Genomic DNA, 12,161 nt, shown 5'->3' with positions numbered 1-12,161 from the left:
GCTCCCCAACACTAAAGCCTGCAAGACGGGCAAACTCGGGGTGCCGCTGGGCCAGGTCAAGTCTTCCCCAGTTCAGGCTGCCCCCTCCTGGCCCGCGCGCCCGAGTCCGGGAAGAGGGAGGAAAGTTACCGCGTCGCCGCCGTCCCGGCTGCTCGCCGGCCCCAGCCTCGCCCTCCGCAGGGGGCCGAGGAGCCGCCGCGAGCGCCCTCCCGAGGCGCCGGGCCCCGAGCGCCGGAGGGGGCCCCCCGCGCCCCGGAAGTTTGCGAGTTCACTCCCCCACGGCGCCCCGCGGGACGCGCGCCCCGGCCCCGCCGACGGCGGCGGCTAGGTGGCCCCACGCAGAGGGCCCCGGCGGCGGGGCGGCCCGATCGCAGAAATCGCTGTCCAGCCCCATTGGCAGAACCACCCGAGCCCCAGGCTGACTCAACCCTCCCGGCCGCACTCAACGGCGTCTTCCGGCGAAAGGGAGAGGCCGCAGAGGGAGGGGGCGGGAGCACCGCCGGCAAGCAAGGAGCTGCGGCGGGACCTGGAGCAGGAGCACGAGAGGAAGTTTCAGAACTAGGGCCCCAAGCAGCTCCGCTCCTGGCCTCAGGACAAGACTCCCAGGGACGCCCGGGCCCGCGCGGAGGCGGCGGCCCGGCCTCAACTGGGGAGGGGGTCCCGGCGCCGCGTAGCTCCCCATCAACGCCCCCGGCCCAGCCCCCGGACCGCGACGGTGTAACCCGATCCCGTTCAGCCGCCAGTCCCCGCCCGACGCGGCCGCCACCGCCGGAGCCACAGTATCTGCAAATCAGCCCTGGACAGCGCCTCGCTCCGCGTCCTTCCGCGCCCTCCCCCTCCCGCGGCAACCGCCGCCACGACGGCCCGGCCGGCCCGCCGCCCCCACCCGACCGTCACCCAGACCGCGCCACGCTTACCGGCCTTCCTGGGCGAGGAGGGGCGAAGACCCGCGTCGCCGCTCCTTCTCGGACTACTTTTCTTTGTTGCTGGAGTTTCGGGGGAGGGGAGGGAGAGGGCGGAAAAGTTGGACGCTGGGGCAGTCGAGGCCCGCGAAGACCCAGGAGAGGGGCTGCAGAGAGTGTTCAGGCCTCCGGCTCTCGCCCTACCGTCCCGGCCGCCGCCGCCGCCGCCACCTGGGGCCCCGGACCTCGGCGGCGCTTGCTCTGCTCCTGCGCCGTGAGCTCTCGGGAGCCGCACATTCCAGCACAGAAGGCTGCGCCGCGCACCCGGCCCGCGGCGCCGCCGCCGCCGCAGCCGCCGCCGCCACTCCCGGGACACGCCCCCTCCGCCTCCCGCGCGCGCCCGCGGGACACGCCCTCTCCACCGCCCCCGCGCGTGGCCGCCTGGCGCGCCCCGCCCCTGGATGAAGGAGGTTGCTCTGGGCCCCAGCCGTGCTAGGGGCGCCCCGACGGATAGCTGACCCTGACCTCCTCAGATCCCCAACTCTGACCCTTAGGTCTAAAGAGAAGCGAGGCCGCCTCCCTTTCTTGATTTCCATCATAAACAGAAAAGTTAACTCCCAGCCCTGGCGTGCATGCATGAGAACAGCACTGTTAAAAGAAAAATGTATAAGCTTTGTCACCCTCCCTTCAAGTCTAAAGTGCTTGAAAATACCTTTAAGAATCTCTTCAAGTCGCCACCCTTAACTAATTAAGCTTCATTTTAAGCTTCTACGTAAAAAATGCCTTCCAAATTTTAAAATGTAAGCCAAAAAAACGCAATCAGTTAGTGAGTTGTGAAAAGAAAATGTTACAGGAAGGTTGTGGATTCAAAATTGTGAGAATGAGGACAGAGGGGACAAGTCCCTAGACGTGGAAGGTCATTGCTGAGCCTTCAAAGCACTATTTCAGTGTAGCAATTACCCTCAGATTACAGAGGGTATAGAGGGTGGTGAGGACGTGGAGGTTGCTTCCTGAGCAAGTTCTGGAGAGTAACCTGCTTCCACGTTTATAAAGTGCATGCATGCTACCTGGTACACAGTAATATGCTAGAGAGAGAGGGAGAGAGAGAGAGAGTAGTTTCATGCCCCCTTCCCTTCTTTTTGTACCAGAAATGCCTTAGATGTCTTAAATAACAGCTGTCCTCAGAAACTGAATGGCTCCCTTAAACCCCTTAGTGTGGCATTCGAGATCCTGACTACCCAGATCTAGATAAGTTGGACTATCAGTTTTATAAAAGAGGTAGCAGCAAGTGCTTTGGGGGTTTAGAGGAGGGAGATAGTTTCTAACTAAGAGGATCTAGAAACGTCACAGTAGATGATTATCTGATCTGGCCTTGAGCACTGGGAGAATTTCAACAGGTAGAAAATAAGGGAAGGAACATTATACACAGTGAAAACAGCAAGCTCAAAAACCTACCTGAGACTTCCCTACCTCCTTCTCAGGCTCCCCCAGTTCCTTCTCTTTAAAGTTCCTTCACTTTTTTCTCTTATGAGAGAGCTTTCAGACTCTCTGGTCTACTCCTCAGTAGACTTCTTTTCCTAACTGTTGACAATGTTATTAATTAATGCAATGTCAGATGCAAAATGGAATGAAGGTCCTATGGTGCTTAACCACAAAAGGTTTTGATACTTAATATCAAATTCAAACTCTCCCCATGAATCAAGAAGTATTCACCTTCATTGATCCCAAAAGAAAAAGAAAAATGCAGAAGGGAACGGTAAAAAAAAAAAAAGAGAGAATGGGGGGTGGGGGGAGTGTAGAAGGAATGAAAGGAAGGAAGAAAGGAAAGAAGGAAGAAAACCTTTGTAGGCCTGGTAACAAACTTTTTTGTTTTTTTGGCCACACCACATGGCTTGCATGAATCAAGAGTTCCCTGACCAGGGATGGAACCTGGGCCCCTGGCAGTGAAAACGCCAGGTCCTAAACACTGCACCACCAGGGAATCCCCCAAATGTTTCTACATTTATTCAGTTAAAAAAAAATTTTTTTAACTAAAATCTAATTTGAGGTTGCATGGGTTTTTTAGATGCTGTAGCCCAGGGAACAATTCTGTCCTCTACAAAGCCCTCAAAAATGTTAACATTCTTTCCCTTTTTCATGTCCAAAAAGGCAACATCTCTTTTTAAACTTACTAGATAAATGTCCTTCATTCCTCAGTCTGACTGCTTACTGGAAATGTTTTATTAATTGGGAATTTATTCCCACATATTGTGATGCAAATAGATGAATGGCAAATCAGCAGCTGCATTCATTTAAAATTAGCGGAGGCCCTTGTTCAAGAGATGGCATATTCAGAGTGACCCAAATTATCATGACATGAAGGCCACAGGTCAAATTCAAAGCCAAGTTACAAATCAATAGAAACTTTCCATGGAGAAGCTGGTTCTATAAACTAATTATTAATTGTTTTCAAGAAGCTCTGTGTTACTTTGCTGCATCCAAAATTTAAGATCTTCTACAAAATAAAGACTTTAAACTGTCACTGATTTCTGGTTTTTAAAATCTGAGCCCATGGATTCTTTCCCAGAAATTTAATTCATCATTTAAAAATTTTTAATTGTCATATGTTCTTAGTAATATTTTTCTCTAGAGATTCACTTCATAAGTTTGGTTAAATATTGTTTTTGAGCTTCTATGCTTTTTATTCCTGACCATGATTCGCTTTTTCTTCAGGAAAAGCTCAATTTGACTGAGCTCTTTTTAAGAAGTTCAATAATCCACTTTAAATGTTACATCTTGGTCTTCCCTGGTGGCGCAGTGGTTGAGAGTCCGCCTGCCGATGCAAGGGACATGGGTTCGTGCCCCTGTCCAGGAAGATCCCACATGCCGTGGAGTGGCTGGGCCCGTGAGCCATGGCCGCTGAGCCTGCGCGTCCGGAGCCTGTGCTCCACAATGGGAGACGCCACGGCAGCGAGAGGCCCGCGTACCGCAAAAAAAAAAAAAAAATTAGGGTACAACATCTCCATCCTGATGTTGAAACGTTATGGTTCCACTATCACCAGCCAAAGAGGTAACATTGGACGAACACCTGGGACCTTTCTCCCATTTTCCCTACATTTCCACTTTGCACCTCCAGGAGTCTCCTCCAGAGATAACTGATCCTGTAAGGATTAAAATCTGGCTCTGAAATTTGTGTTCTCTGAGTCAGCACAATTTCCATTTCTCATTTAGTTCACAGTGACTTACAATAACTTAACAATAACTTTTAATAACTTATAGTAACTTAACAATAACTTACAGTAACTTAAAATATTGCTTTGTGCTCTCTACAATCTTATTCTGAAACTTTTGGTGATGGTAACAAAAGTTGTGATAGATTTGAGACAGAAAAGGAAGGGTTCAGGGCACAACAAATAAAAGAATGATATAACCATTAAGAAGATCAGGACATGACAGAAACGGGTTAGAACCTACTAGGCCAAAGATGGCAGAAGATTAGATTTCCAGTAGACTTTGAGCCTCATTATATGCTCATTGTAATACATTAGCATGCTAAATGAAACACACACAGGTGCCATCACAGTTCCAAGGCTGACCATAAAAGGCCCAAAAGTGGGTGGTGCCCCAATTCCTGGAAATCCCTGCCCCTTCTCCAAGGTACTTAGAATATTCCTCCCACTTGTTAGCCTTTGAAATTACCCAGTCCATAAAAAGTAAAGGCCCTGCACACCCCAGGGCCTCTAGCCTTCTGAGACAGCCCCCAATCCGTCTATGGAATGTGTATCTCTCTAAACAAATTTGCTTTCACTTTACTAGCTCTTGAATTCTTTCCTGAGAGAAGCCAAGGACCCTGACTTGGCGCCCATCCCAGGAACTCACCGGAGACCTGAGACATGACCATCCTCTCCTGCCCCATTTTTCCGGCAACAGATTAGACAGTGCACTGGCCAGATAGGCTAGAGAATGGTTTCTCCTTCCCTATGTTGCATTGAGAAATCACTGCTCTTGACTTTCTTCTGTAAAATGAAGAGGTTGTACTATTGATGGCTAAAATTCTCAGCAGCTTAGTAGTCTAAGGTGCTTTTTTTTTTCAATTAGTTTTTATTGGAATATAGTTGATTTACAGTGTTGTGTTAGTTTCTGCTGTACAGCAATAAGGTGCTTTTTATTCTGTTAAAATTTGAATCTTGGGCTTCCCTGGTGGCACAGTGGTTAAGAATCCGCCTGCCAATGCAGGGGACACGGGTTCAAGCCCTGGTCCGGGAAGATCCCACATGCCGCGGAGCAACTAAGCCCAGGCACCACAACTACTGCGCCTGTGCTCTAGAGCCCGCGAGCCACAACGACTGAGCCCACGCACCACAACTACTGAAGCCCACCCGCCTACAGCCTGTGCTCCGCAACAACAGAAGCCACCGCAACGAGAAGCCGGCGCACCGCAAGGAAGAACAGCCCCGCTCGCTGCAGCTAGAGAAAGCCCGCACGCAGCAACGAAGACCCAACGCAGCCATAAATAAATAAATGAATTTATTTTTAAAAAATTGAATATTGTGCAGGTATTTCCTAGAACATACATATTATATATAATATATATTACTAATATATATACTACATATATTAGTAATATATATATACTATATATAGTATATATATATTACTAATATATATATACTATATATATACTATATATATACTATATATATATACTATATATATATATTAGTTATATATATATATATATATATATTAGTTCAGTATACCTGGCAGTCCTAGTTTCTTCTCTGTAGCTTCTTTTGCCCTCTGTGGGGAGACCCACCAGTAGGTCTTGAGCCACACTGGCTTCAAGAATGATGGTGTCTGAAGACAGGGATTTACGGCCTGATCTAGTGCTGTTGATAGCAGCTTCATCTCCCCTCGCTGCCAGTTGCGGCCCAACCTTCTGTTCTGGTTCTGCTAACTGGAACACAGTGTCTCATCCATGACAGTATCTGCAGCTTGAGCCACAGAGGTGTTCCCTAAATGCTGAGGGACGGGAAGGAGGTGAGCAAGGGAGCTCCAGAATGAGCCGGGATCCTTCCTGCCTCCTCATGGAGCCCAGACCACATTTTGAACTACTCTCCCCTCGTTCCTCTTCCCTTCACGTCACTGGCCTTGTTGAACCCTGGCTTCTCTCCCAACTTGCTGTTCTTTTTCTGAAAGACTATCCAGTACCTCTCTGTCCATCCCGCTCACTCCCTCCCCTCCTGGGTCCAATGTTATCTTCTCAGTGGTCGCACTCTTTAGAATTACAGCCCCATTCCCTTTACACCCAATCCTACTGTCCTTCCCTGCTTTGTTTTTCTTATTAGCATTTATCACTAACAAACATGCCATGTATTTTATTTATTCATTTTATTTACCATTTTATTGTTTATCTTTCCTTACTAGAACCAAGGTGCAGAAGGACAGAGAAATTAGTCTTTATCTCCAGTGCCTGTAACATGGTAGTTACTCAACATGTGTTCGTTAAGTTTACAGGATCCTAGCTTGGTGTCACAGTCTCTCAAAATGGGGCCCCTCATATCCCCATTGGTACCCCCAGCTCAATACCATCACAGACTTCCCTCATGCTAAATGCTGGCCCGCCTCTTTGAATGGCCCCTAAAATATCCCCTTTCAATAGCTGTTTGTTGAATGGACAAATAAATGCTCTCAGATCACCGGTCCCTGTGCGCTGCCTTCCTGTCGAAAATCTCCCTTCCGGCTCTTCTGCATATTGTATTCCTAGCACACTGCTAGTTCCACACACCAGTCTTTCCTTGGATTTTCCTTGGTGAAATTTAAGAGTCCATTTGGGCCTCAACGGTCCTTCCATTTGCCCCTGTTTTTTTGGTTTTTGCCTCTATTTTTTTTGGCCATACCACATGGCATGTGGGACTTTCCCTGACCAGGGATCGAACCCGTGCCCCCTGCAGGGAAAGGGCAAAGTCTTAACTCACTGGACCGCCAGGGAAGCCCCTTGTTTTTTGTTTTTGGCCACGTCACCACTACCACGCGGCTTGTGGGACCTTAGTTCCCCGACAAGGGATTGAACCCAGGCCCTCCACAGTGAAAGCAAGGAGTCTTAACCACTGGACTGCCAGGGAATTGCCTGCCCCTGTTTATATACAAGCCACACCCCTCTCCCTGCACAGCCCTGCCCCTCCCCTGCATTCCGTCTCTTTGTTCTGGCCTCCTCTATTGTCCTTCTTCCCAGAATCCTTCCTCCATGTCATATGCTGACGACAAAATGTTGCAACTGGAAGAGATCTTAGGGGTCCAAGCTCTTGTTTTATAGATGAAAAGAGACAGGCCTGCAAGCATTTGTCTTGTCCAGATTTGCACAACTAGTTAGGCCACGGCCAGAACTTGGATCCAGGGACACAGATTCCCAACCGGTCCAGTGCCCTTCCCACGTGCCTTAAATTCTCTTCACTGGCAGCAGTCTGCCCTTACCTAAAACATCTTTTACTCTTTTGGGCCTGGTGAATTATTTTGTTCAATGGCTATACAGATAGCATATATCTGAGGTAAGAAGTCTCTTCAGATCCACATTTCCTTAACTCTTAAGCCTATTTTAAGGTTAAGATTACCTTCTGGCAAGGGAAACCCTTATTGTCCTCCATTGCTTTTAAAACACTCATGCCCCAGCATTGACCTTTTAACCTACAAAGCTCATTGTCAATTTAGGGGAAATGGGACTTGATTCAAAAGACGACTTCTGGCTGTCTTTCCCTTCCTTCCGAAAAGAGGCAAAACCTTCCAGAGTACCATGAGAGGTATACTATTGTACATAGTTTTTATACCCTTTCTGACCTGACCATGAGGACCTGAAGAGATAAAGAATTGTGTTGTGTGTTCTCCACATGATCTTATTTCTGACACAGTCAATAAAACCAAACAAAGTATTTATATCAACCCAGCCAAAGCTAAAACCAGGTGGTGGTTTTATAAATAAATGTTTCTTCAATGGACATTTCCTTATTTGTCTTCAAATAATCACTTAACCTACCAGAATGGCTAAAAGTAACATAGCTATCCATATAAGGTGCTGATGGGGAAGCTGAGCAACTAGAGCTCTCATCTATTGATAATGGAAATGAAAACTGGTACAACTGATAGGGTAGGGGGTCCCCAGAGAAAGAGAACCAGGCATGGCTTTCCCGACATATAAGAGAAACTAATTTGGCCTAAGTTTTCTGCATCTAAGACTGGTACCATGCTTGCCTCAGTAATTAAAGATCTTAAGGGAAATTAGGAAAGAAAGGAACAAAGGAATAACAGTCAGGAAACCATAGTTCAGAGATAAGACGAGTTTAGTTTCTCCTCAAGGGATATAAATAACAATCTGTTACATATCTTTGAGTTCTGCAGGAACCAAGGCCCCTACCCAGGTGGAGGATGCAATGATGATATTGACCTTTTCTGACTTCTATCAACTAAAGCTTGGACTCTGTCAACCTATGTCCCAGTTCTGTGTCGAATTCTCTGCTCTAGCTCCTTCAAGAATATGTATGTACCCTTAGCTTAAAAGTTCCCCAATTTTGCTGTTTGGGAGACACTGCTTTGGGAAACATCCCAAGTGTTCTCCTTATTTGCTGCAAGTAATAAATCCTCACTTCTCCCAATCTTTGGCTTGCTTCTGTCTTTTGGTTCAACATCCCCCAAAAGAACCATTCTGGAAAATAGTCTTAAAGTTTCTTATAGAGACACGTAGAACACAATCTAGATATGCCATTCCAGGTATCAACTGAGGAGAACTGAAAACTTACACCATGCAAAAAACCCTATAGATTAGTGTCCAAGAACAGAAACAATCCTAAAGCCCAGCTAGCAAATGAATAAAATTTTAATATACTCATACAAAAGTGTCTAGGAGTTAAAACTTTTCCCATAGAACTCTCCTACACTATTGGTGAGCATGTTAGTTGGTGCAAACACTATGGAAAACAGTATAGAGATTCCTCAGAAAACTAAGAATAAAATTACCATATGATCCAGCAATCCCACTCCTGGGCATATATACCAACAAAACTATAACTCAAAAAGATACATGCACCCCTATGTTCATAGCAGCACTATTCACAATAGCCAAGACAGGGAAGCAACCTAAATGTCCACCGACAGATGAATGGGTAAAGAAGATATGGTACAGGGGCTTCCCTGGTGGCGTAGTGGTTGAAAGTCCGCCTGTCGATGCAGGGGACGCGGGTTCGTGCCCTGGTCCGGGAGGATCCCACGTGCCGCGGAGCGGCTGGGCCCATGAGTCATGGCCGCTGAGCCTGCGCATCCGGAGCCTGCGCGTCCGGAGCCTGTGCTCCACAAGGGGAGAGGCCATGGCAGTGAGAGGCCCACGTACCACAAAAAAAAAAAAAGAAAAGAAAAGAAGATATGGTACATATATACAATGGAATACCACTCAGCCCTAAAAAAGAATGAAATAATGCCATTGCAGCAATTTGGATGGAGATAGAGATTATCATAGTAAATGAAGTAAGTCAGAAAGAAAAATATATGATATCACTTATATGTGGAATCTAAAATATGACACAGGGACTTCCCTGGTGGCACAGTGGTTAAGAATCTGCCTGCCAATGCAGGGGACACGGGTTCGATCCCTGGTCCAGGAAGATCCCACATGCCACGGAGCAACTAAGTCCATGCACCACAACTACTGAGCCTGCACTCTAGAGCCCGCGAGCCACAACTACTGAAGTCCACGCACCTAGAGCCCTTGCTCCACAATGAGAAGCCCTCACACCAAAATGAAGAGTAGTCCCCGCTCGCTGCAACCAGAGAAAGCCCGCGTGCAGCAACGAAGACCCAACACAGCCAAAAATAAATAAATAAATTCCTTAAAAAAAGTAACATAAAATATGACACAAATGAACCTATTTAAGAAAGAGTAACAGACTCATGGACATAGAGAAAAGACTTGTGGTTGCCAAGGGTGGGCGGGGGTTGGGGGAGGGATGGAGTGGGAGGTTGGAGTTAGCAGATGTAAGTTATTATATATAGAATTGATAGACAACAAATTTCTACTGTATAGCACAGGGAACTTTATTCAATATCCTAAGATAAACCATAACGGAAAAGAATATTAAAAGAAGAATGTAGGGCTTCCCTGGTGGGGCAGTGGTTGAGAGTCCGCCTGCTGATGCAGGGGACACGGGTTCGTGTCCTGGTCCGGGAAGATCCCACATGCTGCGGAGCGGCTAGGCCCGTGAGCCATGGTCGCTGAGCCTGCGCATCAGGAGCCTGTGCTCCGCAACGGGAGAGGCCACGACAGTGAGAGGCCCGCGTACCGCAAAAAAAAAAAAAAAAAAAAAAGAATGTATATATATGTATAAATGAATCATTTTGCTGTACAACAAAAATTAACACAACATTGTATATCAACTATACTTTAATAAAAAAGAAAAAAAGAACAACAACAACAAAAACTTTTCCTGTACTCATTCTTTCTTGATTCAGGTCTTTTGAATTCAACTGACAAAAGACAGATTAACAAAAGATAACATTCAATCACCATATTTTCGTTAAGGTATGTAGCGGGTGCACAGAAAAATGTGACTCAAGGGGCAGTTAGAATTTAGGGCTTATTATATACCATCTTAATGGGGAAGGGGAGGGAGAGAAAGACACTTATGGGGAAACAAATGAGTTCTCAATAAGGGAAAAGGAGGGAGAAAGGGCATTCATGGGGAAACAAATGACTTTCTGGAAAGATAAATTGGGCTCAGGAGAACAGATGGGAGATAGGATAGTTTTGTAACAATGTCTGTTTAAATGTGGTGTGGAGACTTCTCATGGCTCTTGATAAGAGTCAATCATCCCTGGTGGATCCCAGGGATGGCCTCTAGGGTAGGGGATTTATGACAATTGAGTTCTTAATTCTACTTTTAGGAAGATAAGAGATTTCACAAACTCAAATGCCTTCTGATAAAATAATTTTTATGCCACAGTGAGTGGGTATTACTGACCCTTTCAATAGTGAAACCAAGCAGGACCCTGTGGGGCTTCTGGGCACGGAAGCCTTCCCGTATCCCTTGATTCTTGTTTGTAGGGAATAGGTTTCAGCCTCCATGACTTTCCCTGAGTTCCAAAGGGCAGGTTCAAACAGTTGCTAATCAGGGAGGGGATGGGATGCAGAGACAAAGGAGGAGCAACCAAGAAACAGTCGTGCAGCCTTGGAGCAGGGTCCTGGTTCCCTCTCAAGGAATACGCACAACAATGTCTTTAAGCTCTTTATAGAATTAAAAACCCCAAAATGGATTATGTCAGCATTCCTCATACCACAGAAGACTACCTGAAGTCAGATTAAAGGAAGAAGAGAGGCTCATCAAGATTACCTGAGGGGCTTCCCTGGTGGCACAGTTGTAAAGAATCCACCTGCCAATGCTAGGGGACATGGGTTCAAGCCCTGGTCCGGGAAGATCCCACACACCGTGGAGCAACTAAGCCCATGTGCCACAACAACTGAGCCTGCACTTTAGAGCCCATACTCACAATTGCAGTCACAACTGCAGCCCACGCTCCTAGAGCCCATACTCCGTAACAAGAGAAGGCATCACGGTGAGAAGCCAGCGCACCAAAACAAAGAGTAGCTCCTGCTCGCCCCAACTAGAGAAAGCCTGCATGGAGCAACATAGACCCAATGCAGCCAAAATAAATAAATAAAATAAATAAATTAGGGCTTCCCTGGTGGTGCTGTGGTTAAGAATCCACCTGCCAATGCAGGGGACATGGGTTCGAGCCCTGGTCTGGGAAGATCCCACATGCCGTGGAGCAACTAAGCCCGTGCACCACAACTACTGAGCCTGTGCTCTAGAGCCCGCGAGCCATAACTACTGAGCCCGCGTGCCACAACTATTGAAGCCCGTGTGCCTAGAGCCCGTGCTCTGCAACAGGAGAAGCCACCGCAAGGAGAAGCCCGCATGCCACAACTAAGAGAAAGCCGGTGTGCAGCAACAAAGACCCAACACAGACAAAAATAATAAATAAAAATAAATTTTTTTTAATTAATTATTTATTTATTTAATTATTTTTAAAAAAAGAAGATTACCTGAGACCAGATTAGAGGAGTGCAGGCCCTGCACACACCCTAATTTTGTCAGCACAACTCCACCCTTGAACTACTGCTATAAAACATCTCACTAAATCCTCCTGGGTTGGGACACATAGTTTTCTTTTTTTTTTAATATATTTATTATTTATTTATTTTGACTGCATTGGGTCTTCGTTACTGTGCATGGGCTTTCT

General features: G+C 46.8%; 1 protein-coding gene across 5 annotated transcripts in view; it reads right to left on the bottom strand.

Moving 5' to 3' along the window:
* LOC309960937 (RE1-silencing transcription factor-like) overlaps nt 1-12,161 on the bottom strand; it is a gene marked incomplete at its 5' end in the record, with an annotated part of 192,341 nt that overhangs the window by 24,562 nt on the left and 155,618 nt on the right. Inside the window, one exon of one of the 5 annotated variants that reach the window (XM_082837941.1) lies at nt 130-305. The exons of the other annotated variants lie outside the window; for them this stretch is intronic. Of the gene's footprint in view, nt 1-129; nt 306-12,161 lie in introns of those variants that run through there. 5 annotated transcript variants of the gene reach the window in all.

This window comes from Leucopleurus acutus (assembly GCF_964270905.1).
Source record: "Leucopleurus acutus genome assembly, chromosome: 4".
In the NCBI taxonomy this organism is placed as follows: domain Eukaryota; kingdom Metazoa; phylum Chordata; class Mammalia; order Artiodactyla; family Delphinidae; genus Leucopleurus; species Leucopleurus acutus.
Note: the sequence above shows the minus strand (reverse complement) of the source record. Positions and strands in the feature narration are given on the sequence as shown.